The 11,814-nt window shown below is 38.3% G+C and overlaps 2 non-coding genes across 2 annotated transcripts; one reads left to right on the top strand and one right to left on the bottom strand.

The window, feature by feature from the left end:
- Window positions 1–3,381: 3,381 nt before the first annotated feature.
- On the bottom strand, window positions 3,382–3,492 carry LOC137735810 (small nucleolar RNA R71). Its single transcript, XR_011068714.1, has one exon. It is a non-coding gene; the product is annotated as a small nucleolar RNA R71 (small nucleolar RNA).
- A 3,613-nt stretch (window positions 3,493–7,105) lies between these two features.
- LOC137735808 (small nucleolar RNA R71) lies at window positions 7,106–7,216 on the top strand. Its single transcript, XR_011068713.1, has one exon. It is a non-coding gene; the product is annotated as a small nucleolar RNA R71 (small nucleolar RNA).
- The last annotated feature ends 4,598 nt before the right edge of the window (window positions 7,217–11,814 follow it).

Below are 11,814 nucleotides of genomic sequence, written 5' to 3'. Positions count from 1 at the left end.
CTAAGGGCAAAGTATGCAAAAGGATGCCTTTTGGAGCAAATTAGAGATTGGAATGGATATCTGTTAAGTCACATTTTGCATGCATTTATATCTTCTTTATTTGGCATCTTTGTGATTGTTTTGGAGTAAACTAGTTGCGTTTTACATTGTTTTGTGTTAGTGTGCAGCCAAGTGTGTAATAATATCAATCGGAAGGCAAATGATGAAATGTGGTGCAATTCGACCACATTGGATGGTTCTAAACAGAAAGTGATGCATTGGAGTCACTTTGGGTGGTTCTAAACAAGGCAAAAACATGCAATCACATGCATGTCCACAACCTGCCCGTGCACTCCCATTTGGTTCCAAATCAGATTATGCACCTCTAAAACATCAAAACATGCATTCACATGCATGTCACAACCTTGTGCCGTGTATTCCCTTGCTTTGTCCAACTCCCATTACTTAAACCATTCAGCAATATTTACACCAAAACATGCATTCACATGCATGTTCAAACACTTTGCCGAACTCACATGCAATTCCATTTCCCTTTTGCATTCATCTTTACAGAAATTCACATGCATTGTGATTAAACAAGTAATTCCTTGCATCCTTTATTCCAGAAATTCCATTTCATGCCATCATTTCAGAAATCCAACCCATTCCTTTGTCCATGCCGTGTGTTCTTCCCATTTTTAGACTTGTATAAACATTTTCTGGTGCTCCAATTGACCTTTGCAGGTTCCACTCCCTTGTGGCAGACTTTGCACATGCATTTTGATTAAACAAAACACATCCTTGCAGATCTTGTCCATGCCATGCGTCCACTATCTCAGAAACACAATCATTCCATCACTTATGCACTGCCATCTGAGTTAAACAAAGCCAAGATCCAATCTGATTGTCTCCCCATCATTAGACTCATTCAGAAATGCACCAAGACTTAGGGATTTTCGGACTCAGATCAGGGGGGATCACACACAGCCTATTACACTCCATTTTCTGTCCATAACACTCACTAATCTCCATCTCGGATCCATTCCATTACATACACCATTTTGCTCCATTTTCTGCCCATCATTCACTCTTATTTCCCCTCTCCATTCCATTAGATTCGACACACTCTCCCTCTCTCACAGAAACTATCCATTTTTCAGTCCATTACACACTCAAAAACCTCCCCCATTTCACTCCATTCTCTGTCCATTTCTGTCCTAAGGGCAGAAACCATCCAAACCAAACCAATCTACTTCATCCACACCACATTTGGAGAAGCAACACCAAGGAACTCTTCAAGGACTTCAACATCAGTTTTGCTTCAAGGGTTCATTCTTATCAATTCTATGTTCATTCATGTTTTATACTTTTATGTCAAATCTTTTGTAGACATGAATTGTAACTAAGCTTCCTCTAGGGATTCGATGTAACCTTGCAAAGTTTGCTATGTAATTAAGTTAGAATGCTCAGTTTGTCTACCTAGTTCTTGATTCATTCTCTGTTATAATTGTGAATTTGTGGGTTGATTTGTATGCTTGATCACCATTTGAGTTAACCACAAGTTATTTAGCCAAGATTAAAACATACATCATGTCTAATATTGGTGGGTTTGTGAATGAATGAAGGGAAAGATTGGCAAACATCCTGCCAAGTGTTCCCTTTGGTTTATTGAACGTTTCTTGTAAATTACATACTCTAGATTATGAACCAAAGTTGCACATCACAATTAGGTTCAAGATTATAGACATTTGATCAAATCCACACATCATATGGTTGATCATATCCAAGTGAAACAAACTCAAGAAATTTGTAGATGAATGAGTATAAACTAACTTAACAAACATGGATTCAATTGAGCAATGGTGAAATCGAATCCCTAGTTTCATTTCCATTGATACTATCTCATTATATTGGTTGTTGATTCATTTAGTTGTGTTTACTTCTTTTATTTATGCTTTTAAGTAATAACAACAAATCTGCTCAATTTGATTAGTTTGATTCATTTCATAGAGTTCTTGCAAAACAAGTGATTACATAGGTCCAATTAGTCCCTGTGGATTCGACACCCTTGCTTGTGCCATTATACTAAATATATTCTAGCATTAGGAAGGAAATATACATCAACAAAAATGGCGCCGTTGCCGGGGACTGATTTCAGTCCCTTGTAATTGCTTGTTTGCTTGTTTGCTATTTTGATTAGTGTCAAGGTTCATAACTTGTCGATTTGATAGTTGGAAGTTGATTTAAGTTGCATACATTTCAGGTGTGGAAAAGAATCCCTTAGCCATTCCATTATCCATTGGTTTACATCAACTTGCTTTACAATCTGCTTTTGTTATAATCTGACCATTTAATTGCATTTCGTCCAAATATAATTTCTCCCCATAGTTTGTTAAGTCTTAAGCTTAGAATCTGTCTTATCTTGTGTTTTGAAGCATTTTGAGTCAAGCTCAAACCTAATTTTCGTCCAAAATTGAGTTTAGTGTCAAAACTGCCCAATTTGTGTTTTTAGGCAGTTTTGAGAGTTTTTAGCTTGTTTTGAGTCCTTTGAGTCTTTGTTTTGTCCAAATTAATTAGAAAGTGTTTTGATTTGTGTTTATAAGTGTTTTGATTCAAGTTTCCATCCAATTTCGTCCAAATTAGTGTAGGTGCTCAAAACTGCCCAGAAAGTGGTTTTTAGGCAATTTTGAGTCTTCTAGTTGCTGTTTTGGATTTTAGGATTGTTTAAGTGTTCTAAGAGTTTAGTTCCACATCCCTTGAGTCTTTTCAAACGTTTTTAAGTTTATTTTTGTTCTTTTCATTGTGGTTTGCTTCTTGATTTTCATTCACACTTGTGTTACTTTGTTTCAGGTAGTATATGTCAAATAAACTTGTTGAGCTAGGCCAAAGGATTGAACGGTTGAAGGGCCACACTTTGGACAACTTTGTGCCATCAAGTTCATCCCTAATCTGTGAGGAAGAGGAAAGGACTTCACCTAGTTCAACAAGTAAAGGATCTGAGCAAGTTGATTGGGAAAGAGAGGAAGAGATGGCGGGCAACCTAGATGAGCTTCGAGCTTTGGAGGACTTTGCTCAACCAATCATACCAAATTCACCTTCATGCATCTTGCTGCCCACAGAAGCTAGAAACTATGATCTCAAATCTTCACATTTCCATATGTTTCCTTCATTTTATGGCTTACCTAATGAAGACCCTTTAGCTCATATTAAAGAGTTTTACAATGTTGTGAGTGGTTTACCTTTGCAGGGAGTGAGTGAAGCAAATTTGAGGATGAGAGTGTTTCCTTACACTTTGAAAGATAGGGCCAAGAGTTGGTTGATGACTCTAACACCAGGTTCCCTCACTACATGGGATGCCGTGGCTAAGAAGTTCTTGGAGAAGTTCTTCTCCACTCAAAAGACAGCCACATTAAGGGGACAAATCTTCAACTTCAAACAAGATGATGGTGAACCTTTCAATGAGTGTTGGGAGCGTTTTAAAGGCCTCTTGATACAATGTCCACACCATGGATTACCTTTTCATTTACAAATGCAAATTTTCTATGATGGACTAACCCAAAATTGTCAATCAACTGTTGATAATGCAGCAGGTGGAGCATTGAAGAAAAAGAATGCTCAAGAGTCATATAACATTTATGAGATGTTGGGGTCTAATGCTCAACACAAAGATTTAAGGGGTAAGAAAGTTGGAGTTTATGAAACAAGTTCTAATCATGAGCTTTTGTTGCAGGTAGCTAACCTAGAAAGGAAGCTTGAATCCGTGCTCAACATGGTGCCAAAAGCTAATGAAGTGTGTGCCATTTGCAACATACCAAGCCATCCTACTCACCAATGTCCATCTAGGGAAGCTTACCCCGAGTATGTTCAAGAACAAGTGAACCTCATGAATTCTTACAACCAAAGACCAAGGAATGATATGTATTCCAACACATATAACCCGAGTTGGAGAGATCATCCCAACTTTTCATGGAAGAACAACAATCCAATCCAAAATTTCCAACCAAAACCTACCCCTAGTCTAGAGGATACGGTTAAGTTGTTAGCCCAAAACACGTTGCAATTCCAACATTCCACAAATAGCACTCTCCAACAACATTCAGCAGCCCTAACCAAAATGGAGACACAATTGGGGCAGATTGCAGATGCCTTGAACCAAAGAGAGGTTGGGAAGTTTCCAAGCCAACCCGTGATACTCCAAAGGAACCAAGAGCAAGCCAAAGCAATCACTACACTTAGAAGTGGTAAGGTTATTGATAATAGAGTTGGCAATGAAGTTACTAATGAATATGATCATGTGAATGCAGGTGTCACTCAAGGAGACAATGAGAAATCAATTGAGGAACCAAGCCATGCCACTTCCTCACTAGAAGCACCAAATCTTCACAAGGCCGAGAAACCATACACTCCACCAATACCATTCCCTGGAAGACTTGCCAAGAGCAAGCAGGATAAGTCATTTAAGGAAATTTTTGATATACTAAGCAAAGTGAATGTTAACTTACCTTTGCTTGATGTCATTAGGAACATGCCGGCATATGGGAAGTTCTTCAAGGAGTTAAACAGCTACAAAAGGAAGTATGGACCACATGAGAAGGTTGTGGTGTCTGAGAATGTGAGTGCAGTTTTGCAAAGAAAACTTCCACCAAAGCTCAAGGATCCAGGAAGTTTCGCTATCAACATCACCATAGGGGATAAGAAAGTAGAGAAGGCAATGCTTGATTTGGGTGCTAGCATCAATTTAATGCCTTATTCAGTGTACCTTCAACTAGGGTTGGGAGATTTGAAAGCCACCACCATTTCATTACAACTTGCAGACAGATCCGTGAAATATCCAAGAGGTATAGTAGAAGATATTCTAGTTCAAGTTGATAAACTAATCTTGCCTGCAGATTTTGTAGTGTTGGACATGGAAGAAGCTCCTATACATGATCGTGAGTTGCCAATATTGCTTGGGAGACCTTTCATGGCCACGGCCAAGACCATCATTGATGTGCAAAATGGACTCCTCACTATGACAGTGTTAGGAGAGACAGTTCAATTCAAAGTGTTTGAATCTCTTGCTCATCCTTCTTCATCTCTTGATTGTTATGCCATTGATGTGCTTGATTCACTTGTATTCTCTAAGTTCTTGCAGGCACAATCGAATGAACCCTTACAAACTGTTTTGAGTCAATCTCAAAATGAGTTTGATGAAGAAGATGCACTCATGGAAGAAGTAGCTGCCCTGGAAGCATTGGCATTGTATCCTTTGAATGTTTCACCTCGTTTTGAGCCTTTAGAATCATCAATATCACATCTAACTCCTTCTACTGTTAAAGCACCAAAACTTGAACTTAAACCACTTCCACCACATCTAAAATATGCATATCTAGCTGAATTTGAAACTCTTCCAATTATCATCGCTTCTGATCTCACCCCAAATGAAGAAGATAAACTAATTAGGGTGTTAAAAGAGTTCAAATCTGTTTTTGGTTGGTCTATTGCAGATATCAAGGGAATAAGCCCTACCATGTGCATGCATAGGATCCTTTTGGAGGAAGGAGCAAAAACAAGCCGTGAGCCACAAAGAAGGCTCAATCCACACATGAAGGAAGTTGTTAGGAATGAGGTGTTGAAATTGTTAGATGTGGGGATCATATATCCCATTTCTGATAGCAAATGGGTGAGTGCTATTCAGGTGGTGCCTAAGAAGGTGGGAATCACTGTGATGAGGAATGAAAACAATGAGCTTGTGCCCACAAAGCCCACGACCAGTTGGCGTGTTTGCACCGATTACAGGAAGTTGAATTCTAGCACTAGAAAAGATTACTTTCCTATGCCTTTCATAGATCAAATGCTTGAGAGATTGGCGGGTTACTCACACTATTGTTTTCTTGATGGTTACTCAGGCTACAATCAAATTGCAATCGCTCCGGAGGATCAAGAGAAAACAACCTTTACTTGCCCCTTTGGCACATTTGCATACCGGAGAATGCCTTTTGGACTTTGCAATGCTCCGGCAATATTCCAAAGATGCATGTTGGCCATCTTCTCTGACATGGTAGAAAGGTTCATTGAGGTATTTATGGATGACTTCTCAGTGTTTGGTTCCTCTTTTGATGAATGTCTTAACCATCTATCGTTAGTACTTCAAAGATGTCAGTTAACATTCACTTTGCTTAGTATATCAAAAATTTCCTTAAATGACTTATCCTGCTTGCTCTTGGCAAGTCTTCCAGGGAATGGTATTGGTGGAGTGTATGGTTTCTCGGCCTTGTGAAGATTTGGTGCTTCTAGTGAGGAAGTGGCATGGCTTGGTTCCTCAATTGATTTCTCATTGTCTCCTTGAGTGACACCTGCATTCACATGATCATATTCATTAGTAACTTCATTGCCAACTCTATTATCAATAACCTTACCACTTCTAAGTGTAGTGATTGCTTTGGCTTGCTCTTGGTTCCTTTGGAGTATCACGGGTTGGCTTGGAAACTTCCCAACCTCTCTTTGGTTCAAGGCATCTGCAATCTGCCCCAATTGTGTCTCCATTTTGGTTAGGGCTGCTGAATGTTGTTGGAGAGTGCTATTTGTGGAATGTTGGAATTGCAACGTGTTTTGGGCTAACAACTTAACCGTATCCTCTAGACTAGGGGTAGGTTTTGGTTGGAAATTTTGGATTGGATTGTTGTTCTTCCATGAAAAGTTGGGATGATCTCTCCAACTCGGGTTATATGTGTTGGAATACATATCATTCCTTGGTCTTTGGTTGTAAGAATTCATGAGGTTCACTTGTTCTTGAACATACTCGGGGTAAGCTTCCCTAGATGGACATTGGTGAGTAGGATGGCTTGGTATGTTGCAAATGGCACACACTTCATTAGCTTTTGGCACCATGTTGAGCACGGATTCAAGCTTCCTTTCTAGGTTAGCTACCTGCAACAAAAGCTCATGATTAGAACTTGTTTCATAAACTCCAACTTTCTTACCCCTTAAATCTTTGTGTTGAGCATTAGACCCCAACATCTCATAAATGTTATATGACTCTTGAGCATTCTTTTTCTTCAATGCTCCACCTGCTGCATTATCAACAGTTGATTGACAATTTTGGGTTAGTCCATCATAGAAAATTTGCATTTGTAAATGAAAAGGTAATCCATGGTGTGGACATTGTATCAAGAGGCCTTTAAAACGCTCCCAACACTCATTGAAAGGTTCACCATCATCTTGTTTGAAGTTGAAGATTTGTCCCCTTAATGTGGCTGTCTTTTGAGTGGAGAAGAACTTCTCCAAGAACTTCTTAGCCACGGCATCCCATGTAGTGAGGGAACCTGGTGTTAGAGTCATCAACCAACTCTTGGCCCTATCTTTCAAAGTGTAAGGAAACACTCTCATCCTCAAATTTGCTTCACTCACTCCCTGCAAAGGTAAACCACTCACAACATTGTAAAACTCTTTAATATGAGCTAAAGGGTCTTCATTAGGTAAGCCATAAAATGAAGGAAACATATGGAAATGTGAAGATTTGAGATCATAGTTTCTAGCTTCTGTGGGCAGCAAGATGCATGAAGGTGAATTTGGTATGATTGGTTGAGCAAAGTCCTCCAAAGCTCGAAGCTCATCTAGGTTGCCCGCCATCTCTTCCTCTCTTTCCCAATCAACTTGCTCAGATCCTTTACTTGTTGAACTAGGTGAAGTCCTTTCCTCTTCCTCACAGATTAGGGATGAACTTGATGGCACAAAGTTGTCCAAAGTGTGGCCCTTCAACCGTTCAATCCTTTGGCCTAGCTCAACAAGTTTATTTGACATATACTACCTGAAACAAAGTAACACAAGTGTGAATGAAAATCAAGAAGCAAACCACAATGAAAAGAACAAAAATAAACTTAAAAACGTTTGAAAAGACTCAAGGGATGTGGAACTAAACTCTTAGAACACTTAAACAATCCTAAAATCCAAAACAGCAACTAGAAGACTCAAAATTGCCTAAAAACCACTTTCTGGGCAGTTTTGAGCACCTACACTAATTTGGACGAAATTGGATGGAAACTTGAATCAAAACACTTATAAACACAAATCAAAACACTTTCTAATTAATTTGGACAAAACAAAGACTCAAAGGACTCAAAACAAGCTAAAAACTCTCAAAACTGCCTAAAAACACAAATTGGGCAGTTTTGACACTAAACTCAATTTTGGACGAAAATTAGGTTTGAGCTTGACTCAAAATGCTTCAAAACACAAGATAAGACAGATTCTAAGCTTAAGACTTAACAAACTATGGGGAGAAATTATATTTGGACGAAATGCAATTAAATGGTCAGATTATAACAAAAGCAGATTGTAAAGCAAGTTGATGTAAACCAATGGATAATGGAATGGCTAAGGGATTCTTTTCCACACCTGAAATGTATGCAACTTAAATCAACTTCCAACTATCAAATCGACAAGTTATGAACCTTGACACTAATCAAAATAGCAAACAAGCAAACAAGCAATTACAAGGGACTGAAATCAGTCCCCGGCAACGGCGCCATTTTTGTTGATGTATATTTCCTTCCTAATGCTAGAATATATTTAGTATAATGGCACAAGCAAGGGTGTCGAATCCACAGGGACTAATTGGACCTATGTAATCACTTGTTTTGCAAGAACTCTATGAAATGAATCAAACTAATCAAATTGAGCAGATTTGTTGTTATTACTTAAAAGCATAAATAAAAGAAGTAAACACAACTAAATGAATCAACAACCAATATAATGAGATAGTATCAATGGAAATGAAACTAGGGATTCGATTTCACCATTGCTCAATTGAATCCATGTTTGTTAAGTTAGTTTATACTCATTCATCTACAAATTTCTTGAGTTTGTTTCACTTGGATATGATCAACCATATGATGTGTGGATTTGATCAAATGTCTATAATCTTGAACCTAATTGTGATGTGCAACTTTGGTTCATAATCTAGAGTATGTAATTTACAAGAAACGTTCAATAAACCAAAGGGAACACTTGGCAGGATGTTTGCCAATCTTTCCCTTCATTCATTCACAAACCCACCAATATTAGACATGATGTATGTTTTAATCTTGGCTAAATAACTTGTGGTTAACTCAAATGGTGATCAAGCATACAAATCAACCCACAAATTCACAATTATAACAGAGAATGAATCAAGAACTAGGTAGACAAACTGAGCATTCTAACTTAATTACATAGCAAACTTTGCAAGGTTACATCGAATCCCTAGAGGAAGCTTAGTTACAATTCATGTCTACAAAAGATTTGACATAAAAGTATAAAACATGAATGAACATAGAATTGATAAGAATGAACCCTTGAAGCAAAACTGATGTTGAAGTCCTTGAAGAGTTCCTTGGTGTTGCTTCTCCAAATGTGGTGTGGATGAAGTAGATTGGTTTGGTTTGGATGGTTTCTGCCCTTAGGACAGAAATGGACAGAGAATGGAGTGAAATGGGGGAGGTTTTTGAGTGTGTAATGGACTGAAAAATGGATAGTTTCTGTGAGAGAGGGAGAGTGTGTCGAATCTAATGGAATGGAGAGGGGAAATAAGAGTGAATGATGGGCAGAAAATGGAGCAAAATGGTGTATGTAATGGAATGGATCCGAGATGGAGATTAGTGAGTGTTATGGACAGAAAATGGAGTGTAATAGGCTGTGTGTGATCCCCCCTGATCTGAGTCCGAAAATCCCTAAGTCTTGGTGCATTTCTGAATGAGTCTAATGATGGGGAGACAATCAGATTGGATCTTGGCTTTGTTTAACTCAGATGGCAGTGCATAAGTGATGGAATGATTGTGTTTCTGAGATAGTGGACGCATGGCATGGACAAGATCTGCAAGGATGTGTTTTGTTTAATCAAAATGCATGTGCAAAGTCTGCCACAAGGGAGTGAAACCTGCAAAGGTCAATTGGAGCACCAGAAAATGTTTATACAAGTCTAAAAATGGGAAGAACACACGGCATGGACAAAGGAATGGGTTGGATTTCTGAAATGATGGCATGAAATGGAATTTCTGGAATAAAGGATGCAAGGAATTACTTGTTTAATCACAATGCATGTGAATTTCTGTAAAGATGAATGCAAAAGGGAAATGGAATTGCATGTGAGTTCGGCAAAGTGTTTGAACATGCATGTGAATGCATGTTTTGGTGTAAATATTGCTGAATGGTTTAAGTGATGGGAGTTGGACAAAGCAAGGGAATACACGGCACAAGGTTGTGACATGCATGTGAATGCATGTTTTGATGTTTTAGAGGTGCATAATCTGATTTGGAACCAAATGGGAGTGCACGGGCAGGTTGTGGACATGCATGTGATTGCATGTTTTTGCCTTGTTTAGAACCACCCAAAGTGACTCCAATGCATCACTTTCTGTTTAGAACCATCCAATGTGGTCGAATTGCACCACATTTCATCATTTGCCTTCCGATTGATATTATTACACACTTGGCTGCACACTAACACAAAACAATGTAAAACGCAACTAGTTTACTCCAAAACAATCACAAAGATGCCAAATAAAGAAGATATAAATGCATGCAAAATGTGACTTAACAAATACCCCCAAACCTGGTTTTTGCTAGTCCTCGAGCAAACTTAAAACTAAAACACACAAAATACAAACATCTAACTAAACCACTTTCGCTGGCCAAACGATTGCACTGAGCATGTGCAACAAGCCTTTGAACCCCTAGGTGTCCCTAGTTGGAGGAGTTGTGTCTCCTGAGGGTTTACAGTGATGAACCCACAAACATCTACAAAATCTGCAAACAACTTGGTTAAAACATGCTTTAAACAAACTAATAAGAACCAATGAAGATTTTGTCATTCATTCAACTCAAAAGTTTTCCACTTCAAAGAATCGTATCAATTGTAACGTATAAAGATATTTCTCCATGTCTTACAACTTCAAGGTCACCATACCCAAATGCTTCAGATAGAATTCGCCTCAACTCTACTCCTCACAGGTTTCACTCAAATTTTTCACTCAGATCCTAAGGTTTAATCCCTCCACAACCATATATGAGCGAAATTATGTAAAGGAAATCAAAAGTCTCACATATGAATTTCGAAATGAAAGCACAATTTCTGAGTAGATCTCATGAAATGAATCAAATACTAAGAATATAGAAATACACGCACTTACCATCACCCATGAATACATCCTCAATGATCAGTTAGGTCTTTCTCAGGGATGTAATGCAAGGCTTAGGGTATAGGTTATGAAAGAAGTGATATGAAATACTAGAGCTTGGGGCGTACCAAAGTGTTCTTGAGGATCATGCTCTTCACTTGCATTTGTTTTCTTTCTTCTTTGTTTTTGGCATCCAGGCCCTATGTCTTATCATGAGGAGATTTGGAACTTGTATCCACTTTGATTCTCTTCTCTTTTTTTTTATAACTTTTTTTTTTTTTTTTTTTTTTTTTTTTTTTTTTAGAAGAATTTTCAACATAGGTGCCCTCGGTACATGCCACAATCTTGTTCTAAGCTCAATTTAACTTTAGTCTTTATCACCTTGGTATTCCCCAAACTATAAGGTATGGCTTGTAATGGGCTAGAATGGGTAGAGTATGGTGTGGGTGATGAAAGAATTGGGCTAAAGTGTTTGGCTGCAACGAGGGTGAATGGAGCACACAAATGGGTAGGACTTAAGCCTTTTAGTAGTTAACATGCATAGCCTAACATCATCTCATTGAGTTCATTCACGAATGATACTAAACACATGGTATCTGCAAAGGAGAATGATTCTTAGCATCCAAACGAAATAGAAATAATGAGATCATTTAAAGTGAAAATGAAAGAAAAAGATAGGAGTAGAAACACTTTAAACCCT

This window comes from Pyrus communis, chromosome 5, assembly GCF_963583255.1.
Source record: "Pyrus communis chromosome 5, drPyrComm1.1, whole genome shotgun sequence".
NCBI classification, from domain to species: domain Eukaryota; kingdom Viridiplantae; phylum Streptophyta; class Magnoliopsida; order Rosales; family Rosaceae; genus Pyrus; species Pyrus communis.
This window is presented reverse-complemented; position numbering and strand designations above follow the sequence as displayed.